This window comes from Rutidosis leptorrhynchoides, chromosome 3 (genome assembly GCF_046630445.1).
Source record: "Rutidosis leptorrhynchoides isolate AG116_Rl617_1_P2 chromosome 3, CSIRO_AGI_Rlap_v1, whole genome shotgun sequence".
Lineage (NCBI taxonomy): Eukaryota > Viridiplantae > Streptophyta > Magnoliopsida > Asterales > Asteraceae > Rutidosis > Rutidosis leptorrhynchoides.
The window spans coordinates 385,270,005-385,286,612 of record NC_092335.1 but is presented as its reverse complement, the minus strand read 5'-3'; the positions used below and the strand labels follow the sequence as shown (position 1 = coordinate 385,286,612).

At 31.7% G+C, this 16,608-nt stretch overlaps 1 non-coding gene across 1 annotated transcript; it reads right to left on the bottom strand.

Moving 5' to 3' along the window:
* Positions 1 to 252: 252 nt before the first annotated feature.
* On the bottom strand, positions 253 to 359 carry LOC139903432 (small nucleolar RNA R71). Its single transcript, XR_011778252.1, has one exon. It is a non-coding gene; the product is annotated as a small nucleolar RNA R71 (small nucleolar RNA).
* Between the last annotated feature and the right edge of the window lie 16,249 nt (positions 360 to 16,608).

Sequence of the window (16,608 nt, the reverse complement as noted above, 5' to 3'; positions counted from 1 at the left end):
ACTAATCAATGCCAATTCAGTGGTACAGCAAAAGAAGATCCAAACGAACATCTTCGAACTTTTAATAGGATTTGTAATCTATTTAAAATCCGAGAAGTTGAGGATGAAACTATTTATCTTAAGTTATTCCCATGGACTTTAAAAGGAGAAGCCAAAGATTGGTTAGAATCGTTACCTGAAGGAGCGATTGATACATGGGATGTTTTAGTTGAGAAATTTCTTAAAAGATTCTTTCCGGCATCTAAAGCCGTGAGACTTCAAGGAGAAATTGCCACGTTCATGCAAAAGCCAAATGAAACGTTATATGAGGCATGGACAAGATTCGGTAAAATGTTGAGAGGATGTCCTCAACACGGTCTAGATACTTATCAAATAGTTCAAATATTTTACAAAGGAGTCGACGTCAACACACGAAAAGACATCGACACAGCAGCTGGTGGTTCCATTATGAAGAAAACCGCAACCGAAGCTCACAAGATTATTGATAATCCAGCTTCCCACTATCATGAGTGGCATCAGGAAAAAGATATCTTTCATTCGTCTAAAGCGGCTAGAGCCGATTTTAGCCATGACTTTGATTCTGTTTCCGCAAAAATAGATGCTTTCAAAAGACGAATGGAAAAGATGACTAAAGATATTCACGCAATACGAATCAGTTGTGAGCAATGCGGTAGACCACACTTAACGAAAGATTGTCACATTGAACAAATGATGGAACAGCGTGAGAATGTTTCCTACATGAACTAATGGCCGGGAAATAATTATCAAAATAATTATCAACCGCCAAGGCCAAACTTAAGTCGAAATCAAAACATTCTTTACAATCCAAATGGACCCAACAATAACTCGTACAACAAACAAGGTCTGAATAACCAACCAACTCAAAACAACACTTTCAATCAACAAAAACCTAGCTTGTATAAGCCACCACAACAAAACGAAGAGAAAAAGCCAAATCTGGAAGAAATGATGGCAAAGCTAATGGAATCTCGAACACAATTTTTTACATCTCAAACCCAAACAAATGATAGGTTTGAATAGTCATTAAGAACTCAACAAGCTTCCATTTTGAATCTAGAAAAACACGTAGGTACTCTTGCTAGCATGATGAGTGAGAGGGAATAAGGAAAGCTACCGAGTAATAATGAAGTAAATCCTAGGAATGAGAATGTTAATATGGTGTCAACAAATCCTGAAAAACTAGATCCAGAAGATGGGAAGGTTTTAGATGTGAGTAACAATGAAAAAGTTACTCCACCACCACCACCCAAGTATGTAAAGCCAGTGGTGGCACCATACAGACCACACATCCCATTTTCAAGAAAAGGAGTTGAGTATGAGCAAGTGATAGGTAATAAAGTTTGTGATACCTTTAGAAAGAAAAAGAAGAATAAGAAAGTGCAAGAAACAAAAACCGTAGAAGTAAACCCGGTGAAGATAGTTCCACCAAAACTTCCACCCAGGTTGGGTCCGGGTGAATTTATTGTTCCTTGTCTACTTAGTAATTGTGTCATGTATGATGCACTAGCAGATTTAGGTGCAAGTGTGAGTGTTATACCTCTTTCATTATATAAGAGATTAGGAGTAGGTGAGTTAAGTCCAACGGAGATGAGTGTTCGACTCTTTGATCAAACCATCAGGCACCCAGTTGGAATTACTGACAACCTACCCGTTCAAGTAGGTAATTTAACCTTTCTAGTCGAATTTATTGTCATTGACATAGAAGAGGACTCAAACATTCCTCTAATTTTAGGTCGACCATTCTTAGCATCCACCGGGGCGTTATTTGATGTAAGAGAGGGTAGAATGACACTTAGTAATGGTGAAAAATCGATCACTTTTGTGAGTCGAAAGTCTAAATATCCACCAACCAAGACCGTTGAACCAATAAAAACGATTGGTAAGAACTATATTGTTTTACCAACTCCAACGGTAGTGCTTAACAATATTAAAACGCCTAAGTGTAGGGAAGATGAAGTAACACCTAATGATGACTTGATAACAAAGAACCCCGTTGTTGATACGAAATTAAATGACCCCGTTATTAACAGTTCAATGAGGAAACTTATTAAACAGATTCGCGATGCTAGAACCAAGGGAAACTTTAATTTATGTAACCGGTTAGAATCCAATCTGTCGCCTAAATAAAATGCGAAACTAGTTGAATTTGTGGATATTACACAAGAATTCGACCAATGGCTTAAAGCAAAAGTCACAGATATGCAAGTTGATTATGGTCCAAGAGAAATTGACAATGAAGTTAATCACAATTTCGACACCACAGCTACCTAAGTATGGGGAGATTCAAATGTTCTAAAAAAATGCTGTCTAGAGTTAGTTGTTCTGTTTTCGTGTAGTTCCGAGAATGGAATCCGATTGGTCTTTTCCACTAGCAGACACTAAAGAACTAGTTTTCTCCCACCATTCTGATTTTTGTTTTGTTTTGTAGGTTTTGTATAAAATTAATATGCATTTTAAATTTAAGTTTTGTGTGATTAAAAAACAAAATTTACTTTATTTCACTAAGTTTAAAAAAATGATTTCTAAAATTCGTCGTGAGTTAAAGACTAGATCATAGAATCGAAATTACGTTACCCAAAGACGGGGCGAAAAATTTTGTTATTATTATTTTTAATATTATTGATCTAAATTATGCCAAAAAAAAACCCGAAAATCTTTATTTTTAAAACAATTGCTTTAAAACGAGAATTTTTAAATTTTGTCGAGGGATGGACTAGGTAAACGTACCGAAACTACCTCTACCTAAAGTAAAAGGAAACAAAATTTTAAAAAATTATTCATTTAAATTGTTTTAATAAATAAAGGTTTTATAAAATATATATATATATATATATATATATATATATATATATATATATATATATATATATATATATATATATATATATATATATATATATATATATATATATATATATATATATATATATATATATATGTTTATATTTTATGTTATGTACAAAACAGAGTAAAACAACGCACTTTCATAGACTGGCATCAAGTTCAGGAAAAGCTACTAATTTTAACGACAAAACGTAAAATATCAAATGTGATATAAAACAATATGTTTGCAAACTCGAAATTTTTAATCATTTTTCTACACTAATCACCCTCATGAATATAAATTTTTACTGATTTCATGCAAATGAGGGCATTGCATGATCTTAAGTGTGGGAAAGAGTTATAAATTCTCGCGGGTTTACACTTGGTTTAATTGCCAAATTTTGTAAAAATTTTAAAATTTTTGAACTATATGAATTCAAAATCATGTTTATACATATTTATGAACGATAAACTAGGTGTTAATATCGAAATTATTGTTGTCTCAGAAAGGACATAAATTGAGAAACAACCCAAAACGCTTGAATTCATTTAAAATGGAATAGAAGAGAATAAAAAGGTAAAGAAAGAAACAAAATAAAAGCTAAGTATAGGAAGAATGCACCAAGTTCTTTAAAACAGATATCACATATTTTTGTACAAGATTATTGCAGGTGCTTTTGTTTTGGACTAAATTAACAGTTTTACCCAATTTACTGTAATATATTTGAAAGAAAGATGGATCTACATGATGAATCAATTCCATCATTAAAAAGAAGTAAAGTCTTCCGAAAAAGACACGCACTTCTTGATTTAGGTCAGGAAGTTGTCGTCCAGACCAGCTGTAGGTTGACAAAAAATCTAGAAAAGTCATCTCTAAAATCAGCAGAAAATCCACGGACCTCAGCATCAAACAGGGTCGCCAAGTGGTCAGAATTATCCTAACCATGAGAGGATCTGTCTCGTAAAATGGGGAGGGCACCGTGAAAATTAGCTTGATAAGACTAATGAATCAGACCCCTAGAAAAGGATAATCTCCTTAAAGATTAAAAATCAGCTTTTAAGCCTGATATTACTCAATCCTTGAGATTGACCTTAAAGATTGAGAATTACAAACTCATGGAATTCGATGATATCTAAACTCGAGCTTGAACGAGAAAATATTTTGATCAAAAAATTAAAACCAATTTGTTTTCTGAAAACCCATTTTCAATGCGTTCATTACCATTGAACGTAAAATTCTAGGAATTCACCTAGAATTCATTAGGTCACCTGAACCAAATCGGGTGTCAACCGTAAGAACGGTGGTTACGTAGCATGGTCGAAGACAGGACCTTGTGCCAGACCGAAAAATTATAGGATGATATTTATTATTTCTCCTACAAAGGATAGTAATTGCATCCGACACGTTGTGGACCTTGAACATCTGCATGTCATTAGACATTGCCTTAACAGTTGCTTGTTCAACACTTTCCTTTGCAACCGGACGGTAGTTTACCGAAAGGTAATATACATAGCAAGTATACTGGACGTGTGCTTTCCTAATACAAGGTTAGCAAGTGAGTGACACAAAACCATAAGTTTTGAGATAAAATTTTAAAATATGAAACCCACAAAATTCACAAAAACAATTTACAAACACTGGTGAAGGGTTATTCCAGAAAACTTATCTAGGGTAAAAGCTAGAATGAATTTTCAAAAGATCAAACGTTTTCATAAAGATCCAATTTCCTTAAAGGATCTAAATTTTTATAGTCATGTGGGACTGTAAACCATATTGTTACTATCATTATTTATACCGCCGTATCACAATCACTGATGTACAAAGTGTGAGAATAAAAAATTGATTCGAGTGAAGTGTGATTTTACTTCAAGTTCTGTATTGCTTGAGGACAAGCAACGTTCAAGTGTGTGGATATTTGATAATGCTAAAAACAAACATATATTTCATGGCATTATCCTTCCAGAAAGACAAGCTTTTAGTTGCAATTGTTCTATTTCCAAGTAATATTCGTTTAAATAAATAAGTGCGAAGACAAAAGACAGAATTGACGATTTGAAGACGCAATTGACCAAAAAGCTCAAACGTACAAGATACAATCCAAGTGGTTCACTTCATTGATAAGAAACGTCTAAAATTGACGAGAGTACAAGCCGCGAAACGCAAAGTACAAGATATCTAAGCGTACGAAAGGATGTTCGAAAATATGGAACTGAGACATGAATCGAGCATCAACGCGCGAGTAAACGGAGCTAAAAGTACAAGTCAACTATGCATAAGAATATAATATAATATATAAATAATTATATAAATTATATATAAATTATATATATTTATTAATTATGTCGACAAGCAAATGGCCAAAAAGTAGTGAGATGGAATCTGAAGCTCCGCACTCGTGTAGCTGTAAGGCACAAGAGTACTGCACTCGCGGAGCAGCCAAAGTCAGAAATCTCCTATAAAAGGCACGAGCTTCTGCCGAATCCAACATCCCTTTTCTATCTATCTCTCTAATCAATCTATATATATATATATATATATATATATATATATATATATATATATATATATATATATATATATTTATAATTTATATTTAATATTAAGTTTAATTTAAGTTTAATAATAATTTGGGTTATTGTAACGAATGTTTTACGAGTTTTAAAGTCAGAACTCTGTCCGTGTAACGCTACGCGATAAGCAATTACTGTAAGCTATGTTCTTCCTTTTTAAATTAATGTATCGTAACTAAGTTATTATTATGCTTATTTGAGCCGAAGTAATCGTGATGTTAGACTAAATATTAAGACGGGGTTATTGGATTTTGTACCATAATTCGAGTTAGGACAAAAGACCGACACTTGTGGACATTGGACTATGGACCATTAATAGATGGGGGGTATTGTCTAATCGAATGACAACTCATTAGAATCTGTCGAACCTATCTTCAAATTAGTTAATCAAATAATTATTAAATGATTATGCATGTTCTATTTAGTGACGTTTATACGACATCTTTTACGATCATTTAATTAATTATTCGGGTTGGGTAATTGATTATTCAAACTGATCAAGTGGGTAAATTAATGTTCATATCTTATTAAAATAGTGGTGGATTACATACAAGGGTAATTGGTGTAATTGTTAACAAAGTATTAAAACCTTGGATTACACGCAGTCGATAACCTGGTGTAATTATTAACAGAGTATTAAAAACTTGTTACAGTCTGAATCCCTAATTAGTTAGAATATTTAACTTCGGGAATAAGGTTAATTTGACGAGCATTTTATAATTATGACCGATGGACTATTATGGACAAAAACTAGATAGGTATCAAATAATCCAGGACAAAGGACAATTAACCCAGAGTAATAAATTAAAATCAAAACGTCAAACATCATGATTACGGAAGTTTAAATAAGCATAATTGTGTTATTTTATATCTCATCGTACTTTTATTTTCTGTCATTTTATTTATTGTCATTTTATTTCTTATCACAATTTTAATTATCGCAACTTTAAATATTGTTATTTATTTTACGCATTTTAATTATCGTCATTTATCTTTACGCTTTATTTAAAATTGACAAACTGGTCATTAAACGGTAAAATCCCCTTTTATAATAATAATATTAATATATATAATTATATATATTTTATATAAATATAGTTGTTAAAAATATAGTACGTAATCACTAGCTCCCTGTGGAACAAACCAGACTTACTAAAAACTACACTACTCTACGATAAGGTACACTGCTTATAAGTGTTGTAGCAAGGTTAGGTATATTCCATCCGTAAATTAATAAAACTTGTGTAATATTTCGTCGCATTTCGTAGTAAACAATAATAGTATTTCGTACACCTCCGCTATCACATCAATTACAAAAATGAGTACACCGATCACTTATTAAAGCTTTCGGTGTTCCGAACCTTGCAAAAAGACGTTTTAAGAAGTTGACTACAACTCGTGCATCGTTAGTTGGGAGAGCTTGTGCTTTCACCCATTTAGATACATAATCAATGGCAACGAGAATGTAGAGATTATTATGAGATTTTGGAAATGGTCCCATAAAGTCAATACCCCAAACGTCAAATACTTCACATACTTGAATGACATTCTGTGGCATTTCATCGCGTTGACTTATTTTTTCGGCCCTTTGACAAGCATCACATGATTTACAAAGAAGGTGTGCGTCTTTGAAAATTGTAGGCCAATAGAATCTAGCATCGTAGACTTTTCTTGCTGTGAGTTGAGGCCCATAATGCCCTCCTGTTGGTCCTGTGTGACAATGGTTTAAGATTTGACTAGCTTCATCTCCGAATACACATCGGCGTATTATTCCATCGGGACAACTTTGGAAAAGGCTTTAACTCTAATGTCGGTGGTTCTTCTATCGATGATTTGTATCGATATCTGTTTTCTTCTTTTAGCATTTGAAGTTCTTCTGTTGTTGGTTCGTATTCATTAGCCATGAGTGAGGCTAAAATTTCAGCTTCATCAATTGGTTCAGTTCCTTCTCCTAAAGAACATTCTCCTGTTCCTTGTAATTCTGGAAATTCTTGTAACAATTCTGCATGTGAATCTATAGTTTGAATATAATAACATGTATCGTCTGCAGATTGCGGTTGTTGCATGACTCTATCAACAGAAAAGGTAACACTCTCGTCCTCTATACTTAGGGTCAGTTTCTTACCGAACACGTCTATTATTGCTTTGGTCGTGTTTAAGAATGGTCTTCCTAGTATGAGAGGAACTTGAGAATCTTCTTCCATGTCCAGAATAAAAAAATCTACTGGAAATACTAAAGTACCAACTTTAACTAGCATGTTTTCCATTATCCCTCTATGATATTTTACTGATCGATCGGCTAGTTGTATGCCTATTCGTGTTGGTTTCAATTCTCCAAGGTCTAGTTTAGCGTATAATTACAGCATTAAATTTATACTAGCACCTAAGTCTGCCAATGCTTCTATTGAACTAAGACTACCCAGAAAACATGGAATTGTGAAACTTCTTGGATCTGAGAGTTTTTCTGGTAGTTTATTCAACAGCACTGCAGAACAATTAGCATTCATTGTAACAGCCGAGAGTTCTTCCATTTTCTTTCTATTTGTGACTAGATCTTTTAGAAATTTAGCATATTTTGGCATTCCTGAAATCACACAATGAAAGGAAGATTGACATTTATTTGTTTAAACATATCCAAGAATTTGGATTGCTCGGCTTCAAGTCTTTCTTTTCTCATTTTACTTAGGTAAGGAAGTGGTGGTTGGTATGGTTTAACATAAGGTTTAGCCTTAACTGTGTTATCTTCATTAACCTTTTAAACTACCGGTTCTGTTTCCTTATCTTGCTCAGGCTGTGGTGCCTGTGGAGTAGGAATAGAGTTATCAGAAATTATAGGTATTTCAGGTAGTTTAAGTGTAATACCACTTATTGTGGTAATGGCTTTAGCTGTTTCATTCCGGGGGTTAGCATTTGTATCGCTGGGTAGACTCCCTGGTTTTCTTTCACCTATCAACCTTGCTAGGTTGCTTACTTCTTGTTCCAGATTTTGAATAGAAGCTTGTTAATTTCTAAATGCTTAAGCATTTTGTTCATTGGTTTGTTTCTGAGATGTGAAAAACTGAGTTTGAGATTCAACTAGCTTTGACATCATGTCTTCTAAATTTGGCTTTTTATCATCGGTTTGTAGTGGTTTATTTGGAAAAATAGGTCTTTGCTGATTATAAGTATTGTTAGATACTTGTTGATTGCTAGGACCTTGTTGGTTATTGTATGGAACATTTCGGTTATAATTCTGATTTTGATTGTAGTTTGGTCTTGGCGGTTGATAATTATTTTAATAATTATTTCCAGGCCTTTGGTTCATGTATGAAACATTCTCTCGTTGTTCCATTGTTTGTTCAATACTGAGACAATCTTTTGTCAAATGTGGTCCTCCACACTACTCACAACTAATTCGTATAGCGTGAATATCTTTAGTCATCTTTTCCATTCGTCTCTCGAAAGCATCTATCTTTGCGGAAATGGAATTAAAGTCATGGCTAGAATCGGCTCTAGCCGCTTTAGATGAACGAGGAATATCTTTTTCCTGGTGCCACTCATGTGAGTGGGAGGCTGTGTTATCAATAATTTTGTAAGCTTCAGTTGCGGTTTTCTTCATAATGGAACCACCAGCTGCTATGTCGATGTCTTTTCGTGTAGTAATGTCGCATCCTTGGTAGAATATTTATACTATTTGATAAGTGTCTAAACCATGTTGAGGACATCCTCAAAAACTTTCCAAATCTTATCCACGCCTCATATAAAGTTTCATTTGACTTTTGCGTGAACGTAACAATTTCTCCTTGAAGTCTCACGGCCTTAGATGCCGGAAAGAATTGTTTAAGAAATTTTTCAACTAAAACATCCCATGTATCAATCGCCCCTTCAGGTAACGATTCTAACCAATCTTTGGCTTCTCCCTTTAAAGTCCAGGGAAATAACATGAGATAGATCTGTTCATCCTCAACTTCTCTGATTTTGAATAGAGCACAGATCCTATTAAAGGTACGAAGATGTTCATTTGGATCTTCCTTTGGCGTACCACTAAATTGGAATTGATTAGTTACCATGTGTAGGATTTGTCCCTTGATTTCACAATCTAGCGCATTAATATCTGGTTGAGTAATTGCGTGACCTTGGCCAGTGCGTGTAGCTCTCATTCGATCTTCCATACTTAGAGGTTCCGAATTTTCCATGATTGAATTTGTTGAATCTGAATCACTCGAGGATTCTAATTTAATGGTTTCTTCCTCGACAATCTCTGGATGAGTGATTTGTGGTTCAGGAGGAATGATTAGTGGTTCAGGATCTCTGAATTGTCCCTGAATATCCTCCGAATTCTCAATTGTGAGGTCGGGTTCAAAAAATGGATTATCGAAAATTTGAATTGGAGTACTTGGTCGACTAGATGACGATTCTAAAGAAAAATCAACGGCGACAATGTTGGCTAGATGTCTTGATCGAGTTACAGGTGGTGAACGTATGAAAGGTGGTGAACGTTTTGCTCGATGCATTCACTGAATATCCTATTAGTTATAAAAATAAAAATTATATAAGTTATCAAATTAATAGACTTTTCTGATTTTGCCCACGTTTCGAATAGCCAATAGATGCAGCAAGTAGCCAGGACCCTTTAAATCGGAAGCCCACAACTCGCCACTAACAAATCCAACTATTACTACGAACCAGAAAATTTTGGATGTCTATCAATTTAACCGCTTAAAATAATTTTTTTTCGAAATTTAAAGAAGATAAAATCTATGTCCTAAAAACTAGAGCGTCGAAATGAAAAAGCAAAGCGCGTCGAAAAACATGAGTCGAAAAACATGAGTCGAAAAACAAACAGTCGAAAAATAAAAATAAGAAAATAAAGCGTCGAAACTTAGAATTCTAAAAACTTAAGTCTAAAAGTTGCGTCTAAAGGTATTAAAGCTTAAAAGGAATTCTATATCTACAACGGCAATAACTTAATTAGGCACTAAAATCTATTTAAACTAAAGCGATAAGTGATGTCGTAAAATTCTAAAGCGTCTAAATCTTAATCTAAAGAAAAATCACTTAAGGGATTTTACAGCAATGCCTAAAAATCTAAAAATATAAAATACTACGGCAAAAACTAAGTTTAAAACTAATTACGAACAATAAATATACAAATTATGATTAAACGAAATAAAAAGATACAAAATATAAAAATAAAACTTAAAGTTATAAAAATACAATTTTTATAAAAATATTATTTTTATTAAGGTATAAAAGTATTAATTTTATAAATTTATAAAACTAATTAACACTTAAAACTTAAAATACAACTTTAATTAAGCTATAACTAATTAATATTAAACTAAAACCCTAATTAGGTTAATTAATAATAATAATAATAATAATAATTAAATTTAAACCCTAAACCGTAATTAATGCACGTACCAGGTTGCAGCTATCAGACAGCTCCGCGAGTGCGGATCCTAGCTGCCCAAAAGCTCCGCGAGTGCGGAGTATGCAGATTAAAACAATTGCAGGCTCAAATTCGACAGGTTCAGCGTGTAATATTTTTTTTTACTTTGATTTTTTTTTATTTTCTATTTTTATTTTATAGAAAATGTAATTTAAATAAAACTTTATATTAAAAATTACTTATTAATTTTTTTATAACTTTTCACAATAAATAAAAATATAAACTTTTTAATAAACTTAAAAATATAGATATAGATTTTCTTTTTTTATGTTTTTATATTTTTTTATAGCGTTTCGCTTCGGCGTTTGAGTGTTCCCCGTCAGCGGCGCCAAAAATACTTGATGTGTTGTGAGGTGTATACGAAATAGTTATATTTTTATTGCGAAATACTATTAAATACGATACAATTTTACACAAGTTATTTATTTATTTATAGAGTGGATATACCTAAACCTTGCTACAACACTATAGGCAGTGTACCTAATCGTAAAGTAGTGTAGTTTTTAGTAAGTCCGGTTCGTTCCGCAGGGAGCTAGCTGAGTTTAACGCTATATTTATTTTAAACTATATTTGTATCAATAAATATATAAGTAATATAATAGTATTATTATTATTATAAAAGGGGGCTTTACTGTTTAATGACCGGTTTGTCGATTTTAAATAAAGCGTAAAGATAAATGACAATAATATAAATGACAGAATTTAAATTGTGATAAAGTAAATTGCAGTAATTAAAATGACAGTAAATAAAGGTACGATGAAATATGAAATAAAAGTATTATGCTTATTTAAATTTCCGTAATCATGATGTTCGACGTGTTGATTTTAATTTATTATCATGGGTTAATTGTCCTTTGTCCTGAATTATTCGATATGTCCATCTAGTTTTGTCCATAATAGTCCATCGGTCATAATTATAAAGTGCGAGAGTCTTCGTCAAATTAACCTTATACCCGAAGTCAAATATTCCAACTAATTGGGGATTCGAACTGTAACAAGGTCTTAATACTTTGTTTAATGAATACACCAGGTTATCGACTGCATGTAATCCAAGGTTTTAATACTTTGTTAACAATTACACCAATTACCCTTAAATGTAATCCACCCCTGTTTTAATGAGTCCGGTGACTATTAATCCATCCCCGTGTCCGGTCAAATGAACAATAATTCGTATTTATAAATATCCCGCCCACCGTACCCGATTAAGCGTATGTGGTTATATATAGATATGCCAAATTGTAACCTTTATATTAAATTAACGAGGTATCGTTTAGTTAATATAAAGCCCATTAATAGCCCATAGTCTAATTTCCACAAGTGTCGATCTTTTGTCCAAATCCCAATTATGGTACAAAGCCCAATAACCCCCTCTTTAATATTTAGCCCAACATCACGATTACTTCGATTTAAATAAGTATAATAATAACTTAGCTACGAGACATTAATTTAAAAAGGTTGAACATAACTTACAATGAGTATTAATCGAGTAGTGTTACACGGACAGAATTTCGACTTACAAACTTAAAACATTCGCCACTATAACCTTATTATTATTAACTTAATATTTAAAACTAAAATTATAATTAAAATATAAATATATATATATATATATATATTGAGAGATAGAGAGTAATTGAATAAGGTGTACACAAACTCGCAGAAAACGTTTCAGTTTATAGGACTTGGGCAGCTACAGTGTTCCATGCGATCGCATGGTTTTTGTGCCTCCAGGCCATGCGATCGCATGGCTTCCTTTTACAGCTCAGGTACTTTTGTTTTGTTATTTGCCGACGGTTTTTAATATAAATATAATATATAAATAATTTATAGAATTATTTATATATTATATTATATTTGTGTGCATAGTTGACTTGTAATTTTAGCTCCATTGCGTCGCGCGTTGATAGTTGGTTCATGTCCCGGTTCCGGACTTTCGAACGTCCTTGCGTACTATTTAATATCATGTACTTTGCATTTTGCGGCTTGTACTCTTGTAATTTTGAGACGTTTCTCATCAATAAATTGAACTACTTGGATTGTACTTTGTACTTTTTAGCGTTTTGGTCATTTGCGTCTTCAAATCGTCGAATCTGTCTTTTGTCTTCACCTTTTATTATTTAAATGAATATCACTTGTAAATAGAACAATAGCAACTAAAAGCTTGTCTTTCTTGAAGGATTATGCAATGAAATATGTGTTCATTTTCAGCCTCATTTCCAGGGTAGCTCGTCACGATTATATTATATCCACAATTCTAAACCTTATTCATTCCATTGTTCAAACCGCCAATCGTCACGGAGTAATAGAAGGAGTCAATGAACTTCGCGCTCAAGTATTCAATTTGGAGAATATGGTGCAAAACTTACCAGCTTCAGCAACATCAACAGCATCAATAGTACCACCAACAACTCAAGTTTCAACATCACATGCCTCAACATCACAACCTAGACCTCGAACCTAATCATCGTTCTACCATCGTTCTACGTCATTTATCTTCGTTCTACCTGACGATTATGTAATTTCTAATATTTTAGAGATTATGTACTCTAGTTCTAACCGTAAATCAGATAAGTTTAATACCATATTGACTCATTAAATCCATGATTACATCTGAAGACAATATATATGTAAGTATATTTTCATAAAGTTGTAATTAAAAATTCCTTTGTACAAACTATTAATGATGAAAATATTTTAACGGGTAGGTAATACCCGAGAAATATTTAGATTTCACATTAATATATTACACGATACATTCTTAAATTATGATTCAACAATCGTTATCTATCCAATTCAACTCCGCAGACATACGTATCTGTTCACCACAAAATAATCATTTTCATTCAAATTCAATTTCATATTCGGATATTGACCGACCAGAATCCAAGTCAAGATTTGACAAGTGGTATAATAAGAAAATAATGGACAAAATAAAATTTAATAGTAACCAATTAATTAACTACGTAAAATTTCTTCATCATCTTCTGATCTTAAATATTTTAAATGCTAAAATTATATATTGGACTATTGGACTACTAACTTTGGACAATTAAAAAGTATTAAAAGAGTAGGAAATATAAATTATATCACATTTTGATATCGTTAATAAGCTACATCTTCTACAGTTAAACATTTCCTCAAGTTTGCCACTTGATTCCATCTTTAACATCATTTGTATTTTGACAATTACAATCTTCATTCAAACCCTTCAAACTCTTGAAAACACCTCGGATTGATAACCAATAATTCAGATATGAGAATGCCGATGAAGCAGCAAAAGTTGTAGATGGTCTTAATGGCCAAAAGTTTGATGATAAAGAATGGAGTGTTGGAAACACTCAATAAGAAAAGTGGTACTGGAAAACTGCTTGAGCAAACTATGAAGGAGACTGTGGACAAACCACAAAGACTAAACCTGTACTTAATGAATCCAGATGATTCTGTAACTGACGAAATCTCTAGCGAATATCTTGCTCCTTATCTATTCTAAATCCTTGCGGACAAATTTCTTCAATATCTTTTGATTCTAAATATTCTAAATTCTAAGAGATCATCGTATCTTTCGTTATAAATATCTTCGATATTTCTGAAGATACATTCATAAATATCTTTGTCTGAAATTATCTATCTCATCGTGCTATCTATGTTACATCATAAAGGAAATTACTTTAGTTTCTAAATTTTCTTTAAAATTTGAGTTAAATTATGAATGGTTTTTGGAGAAGTGTAGGGAATTGGAGCTTAAGTTACTATAATATAATGACGCCCGGCCAACGTGATTATATTTTAGTAAGTCATGCCAAATTTTTAATGGAATGTGATGATGGTTCACAGATCATACAGTCATCATAGACCATGTTACATAACTCTTTCGTTCTATTTAACCTCTAAATATATCACGAACATAATTACTTGATAGTTCTATCTTTCCCGGATATACTAGTAATTTGATAAATCAAATCGTGCTAATACATTCCTTTCTGCTTAGAATATTATAGTCATTCAAAACTCTATACCTACGAATTCTGGACCATTATTCGCTTGACTTGAAGTAGGATGATAATGGTGTCAATAAGGAAACAAAGAAGGTGAATTTATAGTGAAATATCAGACATAGCAATCGAGGCAGATTACCGCATTTAATTAAAGAGGATCCTAAATTTCCTTAATTACCGAAGAATCAAATCTTATATAGATTTCGAAGATTTTCATTCCTTGAATTCCGGAAATCCACCGTAACTACGTCAAAAGTTAGATCTCTATCTCAATCTTTTGTGACAGCTTCACTCGTACGCTTCACATAATCAAATCGTTTTATCTATAATAATCAATAATGATGAAACTCTATTTATCAACTCATATTCGTCAGGAAAACATTCTTATTGTTAGCCATGACCACCTTGATCAAATTTCGGGACGAAATTTCTTTAACGGGTAGGTACTGTGACGACCTGGAAATTTCCGACCAAATTTAAACTTGATCTTTATATGATTTCGACACGATAAGCAAAGTCTGTAATGCAGAGTCTCAAAATTTTTGAACTGTTACATGAATTCATTTAACCTTTGACCATTCCCGACGATTCACGAACAATTGAGTGTAAATAAATATATATATACATATATATATATATATATATATATATATATATATATATATATATATATATATATATATATATATATATATATATATATATATATATATATATATATATATATAATTAATAAATATTAAAGATTCAATATATTATATAATTAGTATATAAGGTATAATTAATAAATTGTAATATATTAAAATTTAATTACAAGTTGAATATAATTGTTATATTAATATTATTAACATTACTTTCATTAGTATTAAACGTTAATATTAATATTAATATTTGAATTATTAATATTAATATTCTAACATAAAATATATGAAATTTGTTATGTATAAGATGTTATAAAATTATTATCACTAATATTAATATTATTTTCTTTTATTGTTATTAGTATTTTTATTATTATTAATAAAATTATCAATATTATTATTATTAATATATTTATTAATTATTAATAGTAAGTAAAAATAAATCTAAAAGTCCAAAAATTGTACAAATCAGTTATAGATATTTATCTGTTTAATTCTTTTATTTCCTGAGTGATTCTTCCTGTCACCTTCTTGTTACACGTCCACATCATTTTTCAATACAAACAAATCCATGAATAATCAGTATTCTATTTCAATTAATCAATTCAATCTATATCTTACACAACTTCATTGTGAAAATCTTAAAAGGGAAATAAAATATCACACAACTCGTACATCTGTTTATTCTTCAAATTTACAAAATCTTGAAATTGTATCAATCGTACAAATCAAATCTTAAAAGGAAAATAAAATATTACACAGCTCGTACCTCTGTTATTCTTCAAATTTTCAAAATCTTGAAATGGTATCAATCGTACAAATCAAATCCCAATCTATATCAAAAAAGTATACAAATTTGTTACAGTTCGATCTCAATTCACAGATGCAAACAAATTCAGTTGCAAGTCTCTTTCTGCTTCTATTTGATTTTGTTATTTTCTTCCTGGCTAGAATATTACCTGTCGACACCATCTGACTATATAACAATCAATTCTTTCACTATGTTATATATATATATATATATATATATATATATATATATATATATATATATATATATATATATATATATATACCAGAATTACAAAACACTAATCCATCGAGCTTCCATTACCATTCAAATTTT